Source organism: Danio rerio, chromosome 17 (assembly GCF_052040795.2).
Source record: "Danio rerio strain M-AB ecotype USA chromosome 17, GRCz13ab, whole genome shotgun sequence".
NCBI lineage: Eukaryota > Metazoa > Chordata > Actinopteri > Cypriniformes > Danionidae > Danio > Danio rerio.
The window spans coordinates 41,746,205-41,768,846 of record NC_141037.1 but is presented as its reverse complement, the minus strand read 5'-3'; positions in this window follow the sequence as shown (position 1 = coordinate 41,768,846).

The following is a 22,642-nucleotide window of genomic DNA, read 5'->3' as shown; positions in this document are numbered from 1 at the left end:
CCCTCCACCTAGGGTCCTCTGACCCCAGCAAGCTACCCAGGGGTCCAACTTTCTCCCTGGACTTAAAGTATAGGCCCCAGGGTGCCCATTGGCCCTCCACCTAGGGGGCCTCTTACACCAGCAAGCTACCTAGGGGTCTACATCTCTCCCTGGACTCTCAGTATAGGCCCCAGGGTGCCCCCTGGCCCTCCACATAGGGGCCTCTGACCCCAGCAAGCTACACAGGGGTCCACCTCTCTTCCTGGACTTGTGTTAGAGGCCCTAGGGTACCCCCTTGCCCTTCACCTATGGGCTTGAGACCTCATCAAGCTACCCAGGGATCCAACTCTCTCCCTGGACTTGCAGTAGGGGCACTAGGGTACCTCCAGGCCCTCCACCTAGGGGCCTCTGACCCCAGCAAGCTAACCAGGGGTCCACCTCTCTCCCTGGACTTGCAGTATAGGCCCCAGGGTGCCCCCTGGCCCACCACCTATGGGCTTCTGACACCAGCAAGCTACCAAGGGGTCCACCTCTCTCCCTGCACTAGCAGTATAGGCCCAAGGGTGCCCCCTGACCCTCCACCTACGTTCTTCTTACCCCAGCAAGCTACCCAGGGGTCCAACTCTCTCCCTGGACTTGCAGAAGAGGCCCCAGGGTGCCCGCTGGCCATCCACTTAGGGGCCTCTGACCCCAGCAAGCTTCCCAGGGGTCCACATCTCTCCCTTGACTTGCAATAGAGGCCCAAGGGTGCCCCCTGGCCCTCCACCTAGGGTCCTCTGACCCCAGCAATCTACCAAGGGGTCCACAACTGTCCCTGGAATTGCAGTAGAGGCCCTTGGGTAGCCCCTGGCCCTCCACCTAGGGGCTTTCGTCCCAAGCAAGCTACCCAGGGGTCCACCTCTCTCCCTGGACTTGCAGTATAGGCCCCAGGGTGCCCCCAGGCACTCCAGCTAGGGGCCTCTGACCCCAGCAAGCTACCCAGGGGTCCACCTCTCTCCCTGGACTTGCAGTAGAGAACACAGGAATCCCCCTGGCCCTCCACCAAGGAGCCTCTGACGCCAACAAGCTACCCAGGGGCCATCTCTCTCCCTGGACTTGCTGTAGCGGCCCCAGGGTGCCCGCTGGCCCTCCACCTAGGGGCCTCTGTCCCCAGCAAGCTACCCAGGGGTCCACCTCTCTCCCTGGACTTGCAGTAGAGGCCCCAGGGTGCCCCTTGGCCCTCCACCTAGCGGCCTCTGACCCCAGCAAGCTACCTAGGGGTCTACATCTCTCCCTGGACTCTCAGTATAGGCCCCAGGGTGCCCCCTGGCCCTCCACATAGGGGCCTCTGACCACAGCAAGCTACACAGGGGTCCACCTCTCTTCCTGGACTTGTGTTAGAGGCCCTAGGGTACCCCCTTGCCCTTCACCTATGGGCTTGAGACCTCATCAAGCTACCCAGGGATCCAACTCTCTCCCTGGACTTGCAGTAGGGGCACTAGGGTACCTCCAGGCCCTCCACCTAGGGGCCTCTGACCCCAGCAAGCTAACCAGTGGTCCACCTCTCTCCCTGGACTTGCAGTATAGGCCCCAGGGTGCCCCCTGGCCCACCACCTATGGGCTTCTGACACCAGCAAGCTACCAAGGGGTCCACCTCTCTCCCTGCACTAGCAGTATAGGCCCCAGGGTGCCCGCTGGCCCTCCACCTAGGGGCCTCTGATACAAGAAAGCTCCCCAGGGGTCAACCTCTCTCCCTGGACTTGCAGGATAGGCCCCAGGGTGCGCCCTGGCCCTCCACCTAGTTGCCTCTGACCCCAGCAAGCTACCCAGGGGTGCACCTTTCTCCCTGGACTTAAAGTTTAGGCCCCAGGGTGCCCATTGGCCCTCAACCTATGGGCCTAAGACCCCAGCAAGCTACCCAGGGGTCCACAACTCTCCCTGGACTTGCAGTAGAGGCCCAAGGGTGCCCCCTGGCCCTCCACCTAGGGTCCTCTGACCCCAGCAATCTACCAAGGGGTCCACAACTGTCCCTGGAATTGCAGTAGAGGCCCTTGGGTAGCCCCTGGCCCTCCACCTAGGGGCTTTCGTCCCAAGCAAGCTACCCAGGGGTCCACCTCTCTCCCTGGACTTGCAGTATAGGCCCCAGGGTGCCCCCAGGCACTCCAGCTAGGGGCCTCTGACCCCAGCAAGCTACCCAGGGGTCCACCTCTCTCCCTGGACTTGCAGTAGAGAACACAGGAATCCCCCTGGCCCTCCACCAAGGAGCCTCTGACGCCAACAAGCTACCCAGGGGCCATCTCTCTCCCTGGACTTGCTGTAGCGGCCCCAGGGTGCCCGCTGGCCCTCCACCTAGGGGCCTCTGTCCCCAGCAAGCTACCCAGGGGTCCACCTCTCTCCCTGGACTTGCAGTAGAGGCCCCAGGGTGCCCCTTGGCCCTCCACCTAGCGGCTTCTGACCCCAGCAAGCTACCTAGGGGTCTACATCTCTCCCTGGACTCTCAGTATAGGCCCCAGGGTGCCCCCTGGCCCTCCACATAGGGGCCTCTGACCACAGCAAGCTACACAGGGGTTCACCTCTCTTCCTGGACTTGTGTTAGAGGCCCTAGGGTACCCCCTTGCCCTTCACCTATGGGCTTGAGACCTCATCAAGCTACCCAGGGATCCAACTCTCTCCCTGGACTTGCAGTAGGGGCACTAGGGTACCTCCAGGCCCTCCACCTAGGGGCCTCTGACCCCAGCAAGCTAACCAGGGGTCCACCTCTCTCCCTGGACTTGCAGTATAGGCCCCAGGGTGCCCCCTGGCCCACCACCTATGGGCTTCTGACACCAGCAAGCTACCAAGGGGTCCACCTCTCTCCCTGCACTAGCAGTATAGGCCCCAGGGTGCCCGCTGGCCCTCCACCTAGGGGCCTCTGATACAAGAAAGCTCCCCAGGGGTCAACCTCTCTCCCTGGACTTGCAGGATAGGCCCCAGGGTGCGCCCTGGCCCTCCACCTAGTTGCCTCTGACCCCAGCAAGCTACCCAGGGGTGCACCTTTCTCCCTGGACTTAAAGTTTAGGCCCCAGGGTGCCCGTTGGCCCTCAACCTATGGGCCTAAGACCCCAGCAAGCTACCCAGGGGTCCACAACTCTCCCTGGACTTGCAGTAGAGGCCCAAGGGTGCCCCCTGGCCCTCCACCTAGGGTCCTCTGACCCCAGCAATCTACCAAGGGGTCCACAACTGTCCCTGGAATTGCAGTAGAGGCCCTTGGGTAGCCCCTGGCCCTCCACCTAGGGGCTTTCGTCCCAAGCAAGCTACCCAGGGGTCCACCTCTCTCCCTGGACTTGCAGTATAGGCCCCAGGGTGCCCCCAGGCACTCCAGCTAGGGGCCTCTGACCCCAGCAAGCTACCCAGGGGTCCACCTCTCTCCCTGGACTTGCAGTAGAGAACACAGGAATCCCCCTGGCCCTCCACCAAGGAGCCTCTGACGCCAACAAGCTACCCAGGGGCCATCTCTCTCCCTGGACTTGCTGTAGCGGCCCCAGGGTGCCCGCTGGCCCTCCACCTAGGGGCCTCTGTCCCCAGCAAGCTACCCAGGGGTCCACCTCTCTCCCTGGACTTGCAGTAGAGGCCCCAGGGTGCCCCTTGGCCCTCCACCTAGCGGCCTCTGACCCCAGCAAGCTACCTAGGGGTCTACATCTCTCCCTGGACTCTCAGTATAGGCCCCAGGGTGCCCCCTGGCCATCCACATAGGGGCCTCTGACCACAGCAAGCTACACAGGGGTCCACCTCTCTTCCTGGACTTGTGTTAGAGGCCCTAGGGTACCCCCTTGCCCTTCACCTATGGGCTTGAGACCTCATCAAGCTACCCAGGGATCCAACTCTCTCCCTGGACTTGCAGTAGGGGCACTAGGGTACCTCCAGGCCCTCCACCTAGGGGCCTCTGACCCCAGCAAGCTAACCAGGGGTCCACCTCTCTCCCTGGACTTGCAGTATAGGCCCCAGGGTGCCCCCTGGCCCACCACCTATGGGCTTCTGACACCAGCAAGCTACCAAGGGGTCCACCTCTCTCCCTGCACTAGCAGTATAGGCCCCAGGGTGCCCGCTGGCCCTCCACCTAGGGGCCTCTGATACAAGAAAGCTCCCCAGGGGTCAACCTCTCTCCCTGGACTTGCAGGATAGGCCCCAGGGTGCGCCCTGGCCCTCCACCTAGTTGCCTCTGACCCCAGCAAGCTACCCAGGGGTGCACCTTTCTCCCTGGACTTAAAGTTTAGGCCCCAGGGTGCCCATTGGCCCTCAACCTATGGGCCTAAGACCCCAGCAAGCTACCCAGGGGTCCACAACTCTCCCTGGACTTGCAGTAGAGGCCTTAGGGTGCCCCCTGGCCCTCCACCTAGGCGCCTAAGACCGCAGCAAGCTACACAGGGGTCCACCTCTCTCCCTGGACTTGCAGTATAGGCCTAGGGTGCCCCCTGACCCTCCACCAAGGTTCTTCTTACCCCAGCAAGCTACCCAGGGGTCCACCTCTCTCCATGGACTTGCAGAAGAGGCCCCAGGGTGCCCGCTGGCCCTCCACTTAGGGGCCTCTGACTCCAGCAAGCTACCCAGTGGTCCACATCTCTCCATAGACTTGCAGTAGAGGCCAAAGGGTGCCCCCTGGCCCTCCAGGTAGGGGCCTCTGACCCCAGCAAGCTACCCAGGGGTCCACCTCTCTCCCTGGACTTGCAGTAGAAAACCCAGGAAGCCCCCTGGCCCTCCACCAAGAAGCCTCTGACGCCAGCAAGCTACCCAGGGGCCCATCTCTTTCCCTGGACTTGAAGTAGAGAACCCAGGGTGCCCACTGGCCCTCCACCTTGGGGCCTCTGACCCCAGCAAGCTACCCAGGGGTCCACATCTTTTGCTAGACTTGCAGTAGAGGCCCAAGGGTGCCCCCTGGCCCTCCACCTAGGGTCCTCTGACCCCAGCAATTTACCCAGTGGTCCACCTCTTTCCCTGGACTTGCAGTAGAGGCCCTAGGGTACCCTCTGGCCCTCCAGCTAGGGGCGCTGACCCCAGAAAGCTACCCAAGGGTCCACCTCTCTTCCTGGACTTGCAGTATAGGCCCCAAGGTGCCCCCTTACCCTCCACCTAGGGGCCTCTTACCCCAGGAAGCTACCCAGGGGTCCACCTCTCTTTTTGGACTTGCAGTATAGACCCCAGGGTGCCCCCTGGCCTTCCACCTAGGGGCCTCTTACCCTCTGGAAGCTACCCAGGGTCCACCTCTCTCCCTGGACTTGCAGAAGAGGCCCCAGGGTTCCCGCTGGCACTCCACTTAGGGTCCCTTGACCCCAGCAAGCTACCCAGGGGTCTACATCTCTCCCCAGACTTGCAGTAGAGGCCCCAAGGTGCCCCCTTACCCTCCACCTAGGGGCCTCTTACCCCAGGAAGCTACCCAGGGGTCCACCTCTCTTCCTGGACTTGCAGTATAGGCCCCAGGGTGCCCCCTTGCCCTGCACCTAGGGGTCTAAAACCCCAGCAATCTACCCAGGGGGTCCACCTCTCTCCATGGACTTGCAGTTTAGGCCCCAGGGTGCCCCTTGGCCCTCCACCAAGGGGCCTAAGACCCCAGCAAGCTACCCAGGGGTCCACAACTCTCCCTGGACTTGCAGTAGAGGCCCTATGGTACCCTCTGGCCCTCCAGCTAGGGGCGCTGACCCCAGAAAGCTACCCAAGAGTCCACCTCTCTCCCTGGACTTGCAGTATAGGCCCCAAGGTGCCCCCTTACCCTCCACCTAGGGGCCTCTTACCCCAGGAAGCTACCCAGGGGTCCACCTCTCTCCCTGGACTTGCAGTATAGGCCCAAGGGTGCCCCCTGGCCCTCCACCTAGGGGCCTCTTACCCCAGCAAGCAACCCAGGGGTCCAACTCTCTCCCTGGACTTGCAGAAGAGGCCCCAGGGTGCCCGCTGGCACTCCACTTAGGGTCCTTTGACCCCAGCAAGCTACCCAGGGGTCTACATCTCTCCCCAGACTTGCAGTAGAGGCCCAAGGGTGCCCCCTTGCCCTCCACATAGGGTCCTCTGACCCCAGCAATCTACCAAGGGGTCCACAACTCTCCCTGGAATTGCAGTAGAGGCCCTTGGGTAGCCCCTGGCCCTCCACCTAGGGCCTTTAGTCCCTAGCAAGCTACCCAGGGGTCCACCTCTCTCCCTGGACTTGCAGTATAGGCCCCAGGGTGCCCCCTGGCCCTCTAGCTAGGGGCCTCTGACCCCAGCAAGCTACCCAGGGGTCCACCTCTCTCACTGGACTTGCAGTAGAGAACACAGGAATCCCCCTGGCCCTCCACCAAGGAGCCTCTGACGCCAACAAGCTACCCAGGGGCCCATCTCTCTCCCTGGACTTGCTGTAGAGGCCCCAGGGTGCCCGCTTGCCCTCCGCCTAGGGGCCTCTGATACAAGAAAGCTCCCCAGGGGTCAACTTCTCTCCCTGGACTTGCAGGATAGGCCCCAGGGTGCCCCCTGGCCCTCCACCTAGTTGCCTCTGACCCCAGCAAGCTACCCAGGGGTGCACCTTTCTCCCTGGACTTAAAGTTTAGGCCCCAGGGTGCCCATTGGCCCTCAACCTAGGGGCCTAAGACCCCAGCAAGCTACCCAGGGGTCCACCTCTCTCCATGGACTTGCAGAAGAGGCCCCAGGGTGCCCGCTGGCCCTCCATTTAGGGGCCTCTGACCCCATCAAGCTACCCAGTGGTCCACATCTCTCCCTAGACTTGCAGTAGAGTCCAAAGGGTGCCCCCTGGCCCTCCAGCTAGGGGCCTCTGACCCCAGCAAGCTACCCAGGGGTCCACCTCTCTCCCTGGACTTGCAGTAGAAAACCCAGGAAACCCCCTGGCCCTCCACCAAGAAGCCTCTGACGCCAGCAAGCTACCCAGGGGCCCATCTCTTTCCCTGGACTTGCAGTAGAGAACCCAGGGTGCCCACTGGCCCTCCACCTTGGGGCCTCTGACCCCAGCAAGCTACCCAGGGGTCCACATCTCTCGCTAGACTTGCAGTAGAGGCCCAAGGGTGCCCCCTGGCCCTCCACCTAGGGTCCTCTGCCCCAGCAATTTACCCAGGGGTCCACCTCTTTCCCTGGACTTGCAGTAGAGGCCCTAGGGTACCCTCTGGCCCTCCAGCTAGGGGCGCTGACCCCAGAAAGCTACCCAAGGGTCCACCTCTCTTCCTGGACTTGCAATATAGGCCCCAAGGTGCCCCCTTACCCTCCACCTAGGGGCCTCTTACCCCAGGAAGCCACCCAGGGGTCCACCTCTCTTCCTGGATTTGCAGTATAGGCCCCAGGGTGCCCCCTGGCCTTCCACCTAGGGGCCTCTTACCCCAAGAAGCTACCCAGGGTCCACCTCTCTCCCTGGACTTGCAGAAGAGGCCCCAAGGTTCCCGCTGGCACTCCACTTGGGGTCCCTTGACCCCAGCAAGCTACCCAGGGGTCTACATCTCTCCCCAGACTTGCAGTAGAGGCCCCAAGGTGCCCCCTTACCCTCCACCTAGGGGCCTCTTACCCCAGGAAGCTACCCAGGGGTCCACCTCTCTTCCTGGACTTGCAGTATAGGCCCCAGGGTGCCCCTTTGCCCTGCACCTAAGGGCCTAAAACCCTAGCAATCTACCCAGGGGGTCCACCTCTCTCCATGGACTTGCAGTTTAGGCCCCAGGGTGCCCCTTGGCCCTCCACCTAGGGGCCGAAGACCCCAGCAAGCTACCCAGGGGTCCACAACTCCCCCTGGACTTGCAGTAGAGGCCCTATGGTACCCTCTGGCCCTCCAGCTAGGGGCGCTGACCCCAGAAAGCTACCCAAGAGTCCACCTCTCTCCCTGGACTTGCAGTATAGGCCCCAAGGTGCCCCCTTACCCTCCACCTAGGGGCCTCTTACTCCACTAAGCTACCCAGGGGTCCACCTCTCTCCCTGGACTTGCAGAAGAGGCCCCACGGTGCCCGCTGGCACTCCACTTAGGGTCCTTTGACCCCAGCAAGCTACCCAGGGGTCTACATCTCTCCCCAGACTTGCAATAGAGGCCCCAGGGAGCCCCCTGGCCCTCCACCTAGGGTCCTCTGACCCCAGCAATCTACCAAGGGGTCCACAACTCTCCCTGGAATTGTAGTAGAGGCCCTAGGGCAGCCCCTGAACCTCCACCTAGGGGCTTTAGTCCCCAGCAAGCTACCCAGGGTTCCACCTCTCTCCCTGGACTTGCAGGATAGGCCCCAGGATGCCCCCTGGCCCTCCAGCTAGGGGCCTCTGACCCCAGCAAGCTACCGAGCGGTCAACCTCTCTCCCTAGACTTGCAGTAGAGAACCCAGGAAGCCCCCTGGCCCTCCACTAAGGAGCCTCTGATGCCAGCAAGCTACCCAGGGGCCCATCTCTCTCCCTGGACTTGCAGTAGAGGCCCCAGGGTGACCGCTGGCACTCCACCTAGGGGCCTCTGACCTCAGCAAGCCACCCAGGGGTACAAATCTCTCCCTACACTTGCAGTAGAGGCCCAAGGGTGCCCCCTGGCCCTACACCTAGGGTCCTCTGACCCCAGCAATTTACCCAAGGGTCCACCCCTCTCCCTGGACTTGAAGTAGAGGCCCTAGGGAACCCCCTGGCCCTCCAGCTAGGGGCGCTGACCCCAGAAAGATACCCAGGGGTCCACCTCTCTCCCTGGACTTGCATAATAGGCCCCAAGGTGCCCCCTTACCCTCCAGCTAGGGGCCTCTGACCCCAACAAGCTACCGAGGGGTCAACCTCTCTCCCTAGACTTGCAGTAGAGAACCCAGGAAGCCCCCTGGCCCTCCACTAAGGAGCCTCTGATGCCAGCAAGCTACCCAGGGGCCCATCTCTCTCCCTGGACTTGCAGTAGAGGCCCCAGGGTGACCGCTGGCACTCCACCTAGGGGCCTCTGACCTCAGCAAGCCACCCAGGGGTACACATCTCTCCCTACACTTGCAGTAGAGGCCCAAGGGTGCCCCCTGGCCCTACACCTAGGGTCCTCTGACCCCAGCAATTTACCCAAGGGTCCACCTCTCTCCCTGGACTTGAAGTAGAGGCCCTAGGGAACCCCCTGGCCCTCCAGCTAGGGGCGCTGACCCCGGAAAGATACCCAGGGGTCCACCTCTCTCCCTGGACTTGCAATATAGGCCCCAAGGTGCCCCCTTACCCTCCACCTAAGGGCCTCTTACCCAGGAAGCTACCCAGGGGTCCACCTCTCTTCCTGGACTTGCAGTAGAGGCCTTAGGGTGCCCCCTGGCCCTCCACCTATGCACCTAAGACCGCAGCAAGCTACACAGGGGTCCACCTCTCTCCCTGGACTTGCAGTATAGGCCTAGGGTGCCCCCTGACCCTCCACCAAGGTTCTTCTTACCCCAGCAAGCTACCCAGTGGTCCACATCTCTCCCTAGACTTGCAGTAGAGGCCAAAGGGTGCCCCCTGGCCCTCCAGCTAGGGGCCTTTGACCCCAGCAAGCTACCCAGGGGTCCACCTCTCTCCCTGGACTTGCAGTAGAAAACCCAGGAAACCCCCTGGCCCTCCACCAAGAAGCCTCTGACGCCAGCAAGCTACCCAGGGGCCCATCTCTTTCCCTGGACTTGCAGTAGAGAACCCAGGGTGCCCACTGGCCCTCCACCTTGGGGCCTCTGACCCCAGCAAGCTACCCAGGGGTCCACATCTCTCGCTAGACTTGCAGTAGAGGCCCAATGGTGCCCCCTGGCCCTCCACCTAGGGTCCTCTGACCCCAGCAATTTACCCAGGGGTCCACCTCTTTCCCTGGACTTGCAGTAGAGGCCCTAGGGTACCCTCTGGCCCTCCAGCTAGGGGCGCTGACCCCAGAAAGCTACCCAGGGTCCACCTCTCTCCCTGGACTTGCAGAAGAGGCCCCAGGGTTCCCGCTGGCACTCCACTTAGGGTCCCTTGACCCCAGCAAGCTACCCAGGGGTCTACATCTCTCCCCAGACTTGCAGTACAGGCCCCAAGGTGCCCCCTTACCCTCCACCTAGGGGCCTCTTACCCCAGGAAGCTACCCAGGGGTCCACCTCTCTTCCTGGACTTGCAGTATAGACCCCAGGGTGCCCCCTTGCCCTGCACCTAGGGGCCTAAAACCCTAGCAATCTACCCAGGGGGTCCACCTCTCTCCATGGACTTGCAGTTTAGGCCCCAGGGTGCCCCTTGGCCCTCCACCTAGGGGCCGAAGACCCCAGCAAGCTACCCAGGGGTCCACAACTCCCCCTGGACTTGCAGTAGAGGCCCTATGGTACCCTCTGGCCCTCCAGCTAGGGGCGCTGACCCCAGAAAGCTACCCAAGAGTCCACCTCTCTCCCTGGACTTGCAGTATAGGCCCCAAGGTGCCCCCTTACCCTCCACCTAGGGGCTTCTTACCCCAGGAAGCTACCCAGGGGTCCACCTCTCTTCCTGGACTTGCAGTTTAGGCCCCAGGGTGCCCCCTGGCCCTCCACCTAGGGGCCTCTTACCCCAGGAAGCTACCCAGGGGTCCACCTCTCTCCCTGGACTTGCAGAAGAGGCCCCAGGGTGCCCGCTGGCACTCCACTTAGGGTCCTTTGACCCCAGCAAGCTACCGAGTGGTCAACCTCTCTCCCTAGACTTGCAGTAGAGAACCCAGGAAGCCCCCTGGCCCTCCACCTAAGGGCCTATGACCCCAGCAAGCTACCCAGGGGTCAACATCTCTCCCTGGACTTGCAGTATAGGCCCCAGGGTGCCCCCTGGCCCTCCACCTAGGGGCCTCTGACCCCAGCAAGCTACCCAGGGGTCCACCTCTCTCCCTGGACTTGCAGTAGAGGCCCCAGGGTGCTCGCTGGCCCTCCACCATAGGGCATCTGACCCCAGCAAGCTACCCAGGGGTCCACAACTCTCCCTAGACTTGCAGTAGAGGCCCAAGGGTGCCCCCTGGCCCTACACCTAGGGTCCTCAGACCCTAGGAATCTACCAAGGGTTCCACGGCTATCCCTGGACTTGCACTAGAGGAACCAGGGTGCCCCCTGGCCCTCCACCTAAGGGCCTCTGACCCCAGTTAGCTACACAGGGGTCCACCTCTCTCCATGGACTTGCAGTAGAGGCCCTAGGGTACCCACTGACGCTCCACCTAGGGGCTTTATTCCCCAGCAAGCCACCCAGGGGTCCACCTTTCTTCCTGGACTTGCAGTAGAGGCCCCAGGGTGCCCGCTGGCCTTCCACCTAGGGGCCTCTGACCCCAGCAAGCTACCCAGGGGTCCACCTCTCTCCCTGGACTTGCAGTAGAGGCCCTAGGGTACCCCCTGGCCCTTCAGCTAGTGGCACTGACCCCAGAAAGCTACCCAGGGGTCCACCTCTCTCCCTGGACTTGCAGTATAGGCCCCAAGGTGCCTCCTTACCCTCCACCTAGGGGCCTCTTACCCCTGGAAGCTACCCAGGGGTCCACCTCTCTTCCTGGACTTTGCGTATAGGCCCCAGGGAGCCCCCTTGCCCTCCACCTAGGGGCCTATGACACCAGCAAGCTTTCCAGAGGTCCAACTCTCTCCCTGGACTTGCAGTAGAGGCCCCAGGGTGTCCCCTTGCCCTCCATCTAGGGGCCTCTGACCCCAGAAACCTACCCAGGGGTACACATCTTTCCCTAGACTTGCAGTAGAGGCCCAAGGGTGCCCCCTGGCCCTCCAGCTAAGGGCCTAAGACCCAGCAAGCTACCCAGGGGTCCAATTCTCTCCCTGGACTGGCAGTATAGGCCCCAGGGTGCACCCTGGCCCTGAACCTAGCGGCCTCTGACCCCAGCAATCTACCCAGGGGTCCAATTCTCTCCCTGGACTGGCAGTAGAGGCCCTAGGGTACCCCCTGGCACTCCACCTATGGGCTTTAGACCCCAGCAAGCTACCCAGGGGTCCACCTCTCTCCCTGGACTGGCAGTATAGGCCCCAGGTTGCCCCCTGACCCTCCACCTAGGTTCTTCTTACCCCAGCAAGCTACCCAGGGGTCCACCTCTCTCCCTGGACTTGCAGTAGAGAACCCAGGAAGCCCCCTGGCCCTCCACCAAGGAGCCTCTGACGCCAGCAAGCTACCCAGATGCCCATCCCTCTCCCTAGACTTGCAGTAGAGGCCCCAGGGTGCCCGCTGGCCCTCCACCTATGGGCCTCTGACCACAGCAAGCTACACAGGGGTTCACATCTCTCCTTAGACTTGCAGTAGAGGCCCAAGGGTGCCCCCTTGCCCTCCAACTAGGGTCCTCTGACCCCAGCAATCTACGCAGGGGTCCACCTCTCTCCCTGTACTTGCAGTAGATGCCCTATGTTACCCCCTGGCCCTCCGGCTAGTGGCGCTGACCCCAGAAAGCTACCCAGGGGTCCAGCTCTCTCCCTAGACTTGCAGTAGAGGCCCCAAGGTGCCCCCTTGCCCTCCACCTAGGGGCCTCTGACTACTGAAAGCTACCCAGGGGTCCACCTTTCTCCCTGGACTTGAAGTATAGGCCTCAGGGTGCCCACTGGCCCTCCACCTAGGGGCCTAAGAGCCCAGCAAGCTACCCAGGGGTCCACAACTCTCCCTGGACTTGCAGTAGAGGCCCCAAGGTGCCCCTTGGCCCTCCACCTAGGGGCCTCTGACCCCAGCAAGCTACCCAGGGGTCCACAACTCTCCCTGGACTTGCAGTAGAGGCCCAAGGGTGCCCCCTGGCCCTCCACCTAGGGGCATAAGATCCCAGCAAGCTACCCAGGGGTCAACCTCTCTCCCTTGACTTTAAGTATAGGCCCCAGGGTGCCCCCTGGCCCTCCACCTAGGGGCCTAGGACCACAGCAAGCTACCCAGGGGTCCACCTCTCTCCCTGTACTTGCAGTAGAGGCCCCAGGGTGCCCCCTGGTCCTCCACCTAGGGGCTTAAGACCCCAGCAAGCTACCCCGGGGTCCAATTTTCTCACTGGACTGGCAGTAGAGGCCGCAGGGTGCCCCTGGCCCTCCACCTAGGTGCCTCTTACCCCAGAAAGCTACACAGGGGTCCACTTCTCTCCCTGGACTTGCGTTAGAGGCCCTAGGGTACACCCTTGCCCTCCACCTATGGGCTTCAGACCTCATCAAGCTACCCAGGAATCCACCTCTCTCCCTGGACTTGCAGTATAGGCCCCAGGGTACCCCCTGGCCCTCCACCTAGGGGCCTCTTACCCCAGGAAGCTACCCAGGGGTCCACCTCTCTCCCTGGAATTGCAATAGAGGCCCCAGGGTGCCCGCTGGCACTCCACCTATGGGCCTATGACCCCAGCAAGCTACCCAGGGGTCCACCTCTCTCCCTGGACTGGCAGTATAGGCCCGAGGGTGCCCCCTGGCCCTCCACCTAGGGGCCTCTGAGGCCAGCAAACTACCCAGGGGCCCATCTCTCTCCCTGGACTTGCAGTAGAGGCCTCAGGGTGCCCGCTGGCACTCCACCTAGGGTCCTCTGACCCCAGCAATCTACCCAGGGGTCCACCTCTCTCCCTGGACTTGCTGTAGAGCCCCAGGAAGCCCCTTGGCCCTCCTTCTAGGGGCCTCTGACCCCAGCAAGCTTCCCAGGAGACCACCTCTCTTTCTGGACTTGTAGTAGAGGCCCCAGGGTGCCCCCTGGCCCTCCACCTAGGGGCCTCCGACCCCAGCAAGCTACCCAGGGGTCCACCTCTTTCCCTAGACGTGCAGTAGAGGCCCCAGGGTGTCCCCAGGCCCTCCACCCAGGGGGCTCTGACCCCAGCAAGCTACCCAGGGGTCCAGCTTTCTCCCTGGACTTGTAGTAGAGGCCCCAGGGTGCCCCCTGGTCCTCCACCGAGGGGCTTCTGAGCCCAACAAGCTACCCAGGGGTCCACCTCTCTCCTTGGACTTGAAGGATAATCCCAAGGGTGCCCCTTGGACCTCCACCTAGTTGCCTCTGACCCAATCAAGCTACCCAGGGGTCCACCTCTCTCCCTGGACTTTAAGCATAGGCCCCAGGGTGCAACTTGACCCTCCACCTAGGGGCCTCTAACCCCAGCAAGCTACCCAGGGGTCCACATCTCTGCCTGAACTTCCAGTAGAGGCCCTAGGGTACCTTTTGGCCCTCCATCTAGGGGCCTCTAACCCCAGCAAGCTACCCAGGGGTCCACAAGTCTCCCTGGACTTGCAGTAGTGGACCGAGGGTGCCCCCTTGCCCTCCACCTAGGGTCCTCTGACCCCAGCAAGCTACCCAAGGGTCCAACCTTCTCCCTGGACTTAAAGTATAGGCCCCAGGGTGCCCATTGGCTCTCCACTTAGGGGCCTAAGACCCTAGCAAGCTACCCAGAGGTCCATCTCTCTCCCTGGACTTGCAGTATAGGCCCCAGGGTGCCCCTTGGCCCTCCACCTAGGGGGCCTCTTACACCAGCAAGCTACCCAGGGGTCCACCTCTCTCCCTGGACTTGCAGTATAGGCTCCATGTGACCCCTTGGCCCTCCACCTAGGGGCCTCTGACCCCAGCAAGCTACCCAGGGGTCCAAAACTCTCCCTTGACTTGCAGTAGAGGCCCCAGGGTGCCCCCTTGCCCTGCACCTAGGGGCCTAAAACTCCAGCAATCTACCCAGGGGGTCCACCTCTCTCTATGGACTTGCAGTTTAGGCCCTAGGGTTCCCCTTGGCCCTCCACCTAGGGGCCTAAGACCCCAGCAAGCTACCCAGGGGTCCACAACTCTCCCTGGACTTGCAGTAGAGGCCCCAGGGTACCCCGTAGCCCTCCACCAAGGGGCCTCTGACCCCAGCAAGCTACCCAGGGGTCCACCTCTCTCCCTGGCCTTGCAGTATAGGCCCCAGGGTGCCCCCTGGCCCTCCACCTAGGGGCCTAAGATCCCAGCAAGCTACCCAGGGGTCCACCTCTCTCCCTGGACTTGCAGTAGAGGCCCCAGGGTGCCCCCTGGCCCTCCACCTAGGGGCCTAGGACACCAGCAAGCTTCCCAGAGGTCCACCTCTCTCCCTGGACTTGCAGTAGAGGCCCCAGGGTGCCCCCTGGCCCTCCACCTAGGGGCCTCTGACCCCAGCAAGCTACCCAGGGGTCCACCTCTCTCCCTGGACTTGCAGTAGAGGCCCCAGGGTGCCCCTTGGCCCTCCACCTAGCGGCCTCTGACCCCAGCAAGCTACCTAGGGGTCTACATCTCTCCCTGGACTTGCAGTATAGGCCCCAGGGTGCCCCCTGGCCCTCCACCTAGGGGCCTAGGACCACAGCAAGCTACCCAGGGGTCCACCTCTCTCCCTGGACTTGCAGTAGAAGCCCCAGGGTGCCCCCTGGTCCTCCACCTAGGGGCCTAAGACCCCAGCAAACTACCCCGGGGTCCAATTATCTCCCTGGACTGGCAGTAGAGGCCCCAGGGTGCCCCCTGCCCCTCCACCTAGGGGCCTCTGACCCCAGAAAGCTACAAAGGGGTCCACCTCTTTACCTGGACCTGCGTTAGAGGCCCTAGGGTCCCCCCTTGCCCTCCACCTATGGGCTTCAGACCTCATCAAGCTACCCAGGGGTCCACCTCTCTCCCTGGACTTGCAATAGAGGCCCCAGGGTGCCCCCTGGCACTCCACCTAAGGGCCTATGACCCCAGCAAGCTACCCAGGGGTCAACATCTCTCCCTGGACTTGCAGTATAGGCCCCAGGGTGCCCCCTGGCCCTCCACCTAGGGGCCTCTGACCCCAGCAAGCTACCCAGGGGTCCACCTCTGTCCCTGGACTTGCAGTAGAGAACCCAGGGTGCCCGCTGGCCCTCCACCAAAGGGCATCTGACCCCAGCAAGCTACCCAGGGGTCCACAACTCTCCCTAGACTTGCAGTAGAGGCCCAAGGGTACCCCCTGGCCCTACACCTAGGGTCCTCAGACCCTAGGAATCTACCAAGGGGTCCACAGCTATCCCTGGACTTGCACTAGAGGAACCAGGGTGCCCCCTTGCCCTCCACCTAAGGGCCTCTGACCCCAGCTAGCTACACAGGGGTCCACCTCTCTCCATGGACTTGCAGTAGAGGCCCTAGGGTACCCCCTGACGTTCCACCTAGGGGCTTTATTCCCCAGCAAGCTACCCAGGGGTCCACCTTTCTTCCTGGACTTAAAGTAGAGGCCCCAGCGTGCCCGCTGGCCTTCCACCTAGGGGCCTCTGACCCCAGCAAGCTACCCAGGGGTCCACCTCTCTCCCTGGACTTACAGTAGAGGCCCTAGGGTACCCCTTGGCCCTTCAGCTACTGGCACTGACCCCAGAAAGCTACCCAGGGGTCCAGCTCTCTCCCTGGACTTGCAGTATAGGCCCCAAGGTGCCTCCTTACCCTCCACCTAGGGGCCTCTTACCCCTGGAAGCTAGCCAGGGGTCCACCTCTCTTCCTGGACTTTGCGTATAGGCCCCAGGGAGCCCCCTTGCCCTCCACCTAGGGGCCTAGGACACCAGCAAGCTTTCCAGAGGTCCAACTCTCTCCCTGGACTTGCAGTAGAGGCCCCAGGGTGCCCCCTTGCCCTCCACCTAGGGGCCTCTGACCCCAGAAAGCTACCCAGGGGTACACATCTTTCCCTAGACTTGCAGTAGAGGCCCAAGGGTGCAACTTGGCCCTCCACATAGGGGCCTCTGACCCCAGCAAGCTACCCAGGGGTCCACATCTCTGCCTGGACTTGCAGTATAGGCCCCAGGGTGCCCCCTGGCCCTACAGCTAGGGGCCTAAGACCCCAGCAAGCTACCCCGGGGTCTAATTTTCTCACTGGACTGGCAGTAGAGGCCCCAGGGTGCCCCCTGGCCCTCCACCTAGGTGCCTCTTACCCCAGAAAGCTACACAGGGGTCCACCTCTCTCCCTGGACTTGCGTTAGAGGCCCTAGGGTACCCCCTTGCCCTCCACCTATGGGCTTCAGACCTCATCAAGCTACCCAGGGATCCACCTCTCTCCCTGGACTTGCAGTATAGGCCCCAGGGTACCCCCTGGCCCTCCACCAAGGGGCCTCTTACCCCAGGAAGCTACCCAGGGGTCCACCTCTCTTTCTGGACTTGCAGTATAGGCCCCAGGGTGCCCTCTTGCCCTCCACCCAGGGGCCTCTGACCCCAGCAAGCTACCCAGGGGTCCACAACTCTCCCTGGATTTGCAGTAGAGGCCCCAGGGTGCCCCCTTGCCCTGCACCTAGGGGCCTCTGACCCCAGCAGGCTACTCAGGGGTCCACATCTCTCCATGGACTTGCAGTATAGGCCCCAGGGTGCCCCCTGGCCCTCCACCTAGGGGCCTAAGACCACAGCAAGCTACCCAGGGGGGCCACGTCTCTCCCTGGACTGGCAGTACAGGCCCCAGGGTGCCCCCTGGCCCTCCAACTAGTGGCCTCTGACACAAAAAAGCTCCCCAGGGGTCCACCTCTCTCCCTAGACTTGCAGGATTTTCCCCAAGGGGCCCCCTTTCCCTCCACCTAGTTGCCTTTGACGCCAGCAAGCTACCCAGGGGACCACCTCTTACCCTGGACTTGCAGTAGAGGCCCTAGGGTACCTCCTGGCCCTCCACCTAGGGGCCTAAGACCCCAGCAAGCTACCCAGAGGTCCACGTCTCTCCCTGGACTTGCAGTAGAGGCCCCAGGGTGCCCCCTGGCCCTCCACCTAGGGGCCTAGGACCCCAGCAAGCTGCCCAGGGGTCCACAAGTCTCCCTGGACTTGCAGTAGAGGCCCAGGTGCCCCTTGGCCCTCCACCTAGGGGCCTCTGACCCCAGCAAGCTACCCAGGGGTCCACAACTCTCCCTGGACTTGCAGTAGAGGCCCAAGGGTGCCCCCTGGCCCTCCACCTAGGGGCATAAGATCCCAGCAAGCTACCCAGGGGTCAACCTCTCTCCCTTGACTTTAAGTATAGGCCCCAGGGTGCCCCCTGGCCCTCCACCTAGGGGCCTAGGATCACAGCAAGCTACCCAGGGGTCCACCTCTCTCCCTGTACTTGCAGTAGAGGCCCCAGGGTGCCCCCTGGTCCTCCACCTAGGGGCCTAAGACCCCAACAAGCTACCCCGGGGTCCAATTTTCTCACTGGACTGGCAGTAGAGGCCCCAGGGTGCCCCTGGCCCTCCACCTAGGTGCCTCTTACCCCAGAAAGCTACACAGGGGTCCACCTCTCTCCCTGGACTTGCGTTAGAGGCCCTAGGGTACCCCCTTGCCCTCCACCTATGGGCTTCAGACCTCATCAAGCTACCCAGGGATCCACCTCTCTCCCTGGACTTGCAGTATAGGCCCCAGGGTACCCCCTGGCCCTCCACCTAGGGGCCTCTTACCCCAGGAAGCTACCCAGGGGTCCACCTCTCTTTCTGGACTTGCAGTTAAAGGCCCCAGGGTGCCCCCTTGCCCTCCACCCAGGGGCCTCTGACCCCAGCAAGCTACCCAGGGGTCCACAACTCTCCCTGGATTTGCAGTAGAGGCCCCAGGGTGCCCCCTTGCCCCGCACCTAGGGGCCTCTGACCCCAGCAGGCTACTCAGGGGTCCACATCTCTCCATGGACTTGCAGTATAGGCCCCAGGGTGCCCCCTGGCCCTCCACCTAGGGGCCTAAGACCACAGCAAGCTACCCAGGGGGTCCACATCTCTCCCTGGACCGGCAGTACAGGCCCCAGGGTGCCCCCAGGCCCTCCACCTAGTGGCCTCTGACACAAAAAAGCTCCCCAGGGGTCCACCTCTCTCCCTAGACTTGCAGGATTTTCCCCTAGGGTACCCCCTTGCCCTCCACCTATGGGCTTCAGACCTCATCAAGCTACCCAGGAATCCACCTCTCTCCCTGGACTTGCAGTATAGGCCCCAGGGTACCCCCTGGCCCTCCACCTAGGGGCCTCTTACCCCAGGAAGCTACTCAGGGGTCCACCTCTCTCCCTGGACTTGCAATAGAGGCCCCAGGGTGCCCGCTGGCACTCCACCTATGGGCCTATGACCCCAGCAAGCTACCCAGGGGTCCACCTCTCTCCCTGGACTGGCAGTATAGGCCCCAGGGTGCCCCCTGGCCCTCCACCTAGGGGCCTCTGACGCCAGCAAACTACCCAGGGGCCCATCTCTCTCCCTGGACTTGCAGTAGAGGCCTCAGGGTGCCCGCTGGCACTCCACCTAGGGTCCTCTGACCCCAGCAATCTACCCAGGGGTCCACCTCTCTCCCTGGACTTGCAGTAGATGCCCTATGTTACCCCCTGGCCCTCCGGCTAGTGGCGCTGACCCCAGAAAGCTACCCAGGGGTCCAGCTCTCTCCCTAGACTTGCAGTAGAGGCCCCAGGGTGCCCCCTTGCCCTCCACCTAGGGGCCTCTGACCCCTGAAAGCTACCCAGGGGTCCACCTCTCTCCCTGGACTTGAAGTATAGGCCTCAGGGTGCCCACTGGCCCTCCACCTAGGGGCCTTAGAGCCCAGCAAGCTACCCAGGGGTCCACAACTCTCCCTGGACTTGCAGTAGAGGCCCCAGGGTGCCCCTTGGCCCTCCACCTAGGGGCCTCTGACCCCAGCAAGCTACCCAGGGGTCCACAACTCTCCCTGGACTTGCAGTAGAGGCCCAAGGGTGCCCCCTGGCCCTCCACCTAGAGGCATAAGATCCCAGCAAGCTACCCAGGGGTCAACCTCTCTCCCTTGACTTTAAGTATAGGCCCCAGGGTGCCCCCTGGCCCTCCACCTAGGGGCCTAGGACCACAGCAAGCTACCCAGGGGTCCACCTCTCTCCCTGTACTTGCAGTAGAGGCCCCAGGGTGCCCCCTGGTCCTCCACCTAGGGGCCTAAGACCCCAGCAAGCTACCCCGGGGTCCAATTTTCTCACTGGACTGGCAGTAGAGGCCCCAGGGTGCCCCCTGGCCCTCCACCTAGGTGCCTCTTACCCCAGAAAGCTACACAGGGGTGCACCTCTCTCCCTGGACTTGCAATAGAGGCCCCAGGGTGCCCGCTGGCACTCCACCTATGGGCCTATGACCCCAGCAAGCTACCCAGGGGTCCACCTCTCTCCCTGGACTGGCAGTATAGGCCCCAGGGTGCCCCTTGGCCCTCCACCTAGGGGCCTCTGACGCCAGCAAACTACCCAGGGGCCCATCTCTCTCCCTGGACTTGCAGTAGAGGCCTCAGGGTGCCCGCTGGCACTCCACCTAGGGTCCTCTGACCCCAGCAATCTACCCAGGGGTCCACCTCTCTCCCTGGACTTGCAGTAGATGCCCTATGTTACCCCGTGGCCCTCCGGCTAGTGGCGCTGACCCCAGAAAGCTACCCAGGGGTCCAGCTCTCTCCCTAGACTTGCAGTAGAGGCCCCAGGGTGCCCCCTTGCCCTCCACCTAGGGGCCTCTGACCCCTGAAAGCTACCCAGGGGTCCACCTTTCTCCCTGGACTTGAAGTATAGGCCTCAGGGTGCCCACTGGCCCTCCACCTAGGGGCCTAAGAGCCCAGCAAGCTACCCAGGGGTCCACAACTCTCCCTGGACTTGCAGTAGAGGCCCCAGGGTGCCCCTTGGCCCTCCACCTAGGGGCCTCTGACCCCAGCAAGCTACCCAGGGGTCCACAACTCTCCCTGGACTTGCAGTAGAGGCCCAAGGGTGCCCCCTGGCCCTCCACCTAGGGGCATAAGATCCCAGCAAGCTACCCAGGGGTCAACCTCTCTCCCTTGACTTTAAGTATAGGCCCCAGGGTGCCCCCTGGTCCTCCACCTAGGGGCCTAGGACCACAGCAAGCTACCCAGGGGTCCACCTCTCTCCCTGTACTTGCAGTAGAGGCCCCAGGGTGCCCCCTGGTCCTCCACCTAGGGGCCTAAGACCCCAGCAAGCTACCCCGGGGTCTAATTTTCTCACTGGACTGGCAGTAGAGGCCCCAGGGTGCCCCCTGGCCCTCCACCTAGGTGCCTCTTACCCCAGAAAGCTACACAGGGGTCCACCTCTCTCCCTGGACTTGCGTTAGAGGCCCTAGGGTACCCCTTGCCCTCCAACTATGGGCTTCAGACCTCATCAAGCTACCCAGGGATCCACCTCTCTCCCTGGACTTGCAGTATAGGCCCCAGGGTACCCCCTGGCCCTCCACCTAGGGGCCTCTTACCCAGGAAGCTACCCAGGGGTCCACCTCTCTTTCTGGACTTGCAGTATAGGCCCCAGGGTGCCCTCTTGCCCTCCACCCAGGGGCCTCTGACCCCAGCAAGCTACCCAGGGGTCCACAACTCGCCCTGGATTTGCAGTAGAGGCCCCAGGGTGCCCCCTTGCCCTGCACCTAGGGGCCTCTGACCCCAGCAGGCTAGTCAGGGGTCCACATCTCTCCATGGACTTGCAGTATAGGCCCCAGGGTGCCCCCTGGCCCTCCACCTAGGGGCCTAAGACCACAGCAAGCTACCCAGGGGGTCCACGTCTCTCCCTGGACTGGCAGTACAGGCCCTAGGGTGCCCCCTGGCCCTCCACCTAGTGGCCTCTGATACAAAAAAGCTCCCCAGGGGTCCACCTCTCTCCCTAGACTTGCAGGATTTTCCCCAAGGGGCCCCCTTTCCCTCCACCTAGTTGCCTTTGACGCCAGCAAGCTACCCAGGGGACCACCTCTTACCCTGGACTTGCAGTAGAGGCCCTAGGGTACCTCCTGGCCCTCCACCTAGGGGCCTAAGACCCCAGCAAGCTACCCAGAGGTCCACGTCTCTCCCTGGACTTGCAGTAGAGGCCCCAGGGTGCCCCCTGGCCCTCCACCTAGGGGCCTAGGACCCCAGCAAGCTGCCCAGGGGTCCACAAGTCTCCCTGGACTTGCAGTAGAGGCCCAGGTGCCCCTTGGCCCTCCACCTAGGGGCCTCTGACCCCAGCAAGCTACCCAGGGGTCCACAACTCTCCCTGGACTTGCAGTAGAGGCCCAAGGGTGCCCCCTGGCCCTCCACCTAGGGGCATAAGATCCCAGCAAGCTACCCAGGGGTCAACCTCTCTCCCTTGACTTTAAGTAGAGGCCCCAGGGTGCCCCCTGGCCCTCCACCTAGGGGCCTAGGACCCCAGCAAGCTGCCCAGGGGTCCACAAGTCTCCCTGGACTTGCAGTAGAGGCCCCAGGGATCCCCCTGGCCCTTCACCTAGCAGCCTCTGACCCTAGCAAGCTACCCAGAGTTCCACCTCTCTCCCTGGACTTGCAGTATATGCCGCAGGGTGCCCCCTGGCCCTCCACCTAAGTGCCTAGGACCCCAGCAAGCTACCCAGGGGTCCACGTCTCTCCCTGGACTTGCAGTAGAGGCCCCAGGGTGCCCCCTGGCCCTCCACCTAGGGGCCTAGGACCTCAGCAAGCTACCCAGGGGTCCACCTCTGTCCCTGGACTTGCAGTAGAGGCCTCAGGGTGCCCCCTGGTACTCCACCTACTGGCCTCTGACCCCAGCAAGCTACCCAGGGGTCCACCTCTCTCCCTAGACTTGCAGTAGAGGCCCCAGGGTTCCCCCTGGCCCTCCACCTAGGGGCCTCTGACCTTAGCAAGCTACCCAGTGGTCCACCTCTCTCCCTGGACTTGCAGTACAGGCCCCAGGGTGCCCCCTGGCCCTCCACCTAGTGGCCTCTGACACAAAAAAGCTCCCCAGGGGTCCACCTCCCTCCCTGGACTTGCAGGATTTTCCCCAAGGGGCCCCCTTTCCCTCCACCTAGTTGCCTTTGACGCCAGCAAGCTACCCAGGGGACCACCTCTTACCCTGGACTTGCATTAGAGGCCCAAGGGTGCCCCCTGGCCCTCCACCTAGGAGCATAAGATCCCAGCAAGCTACCCAGGGGTCAACCTCTCTCCCTTGACTTTAAGTATAGGCCCCAGGGTGCCCCCTGGTCCTCCACCTAGGGGCCTAGGACCACAGCAA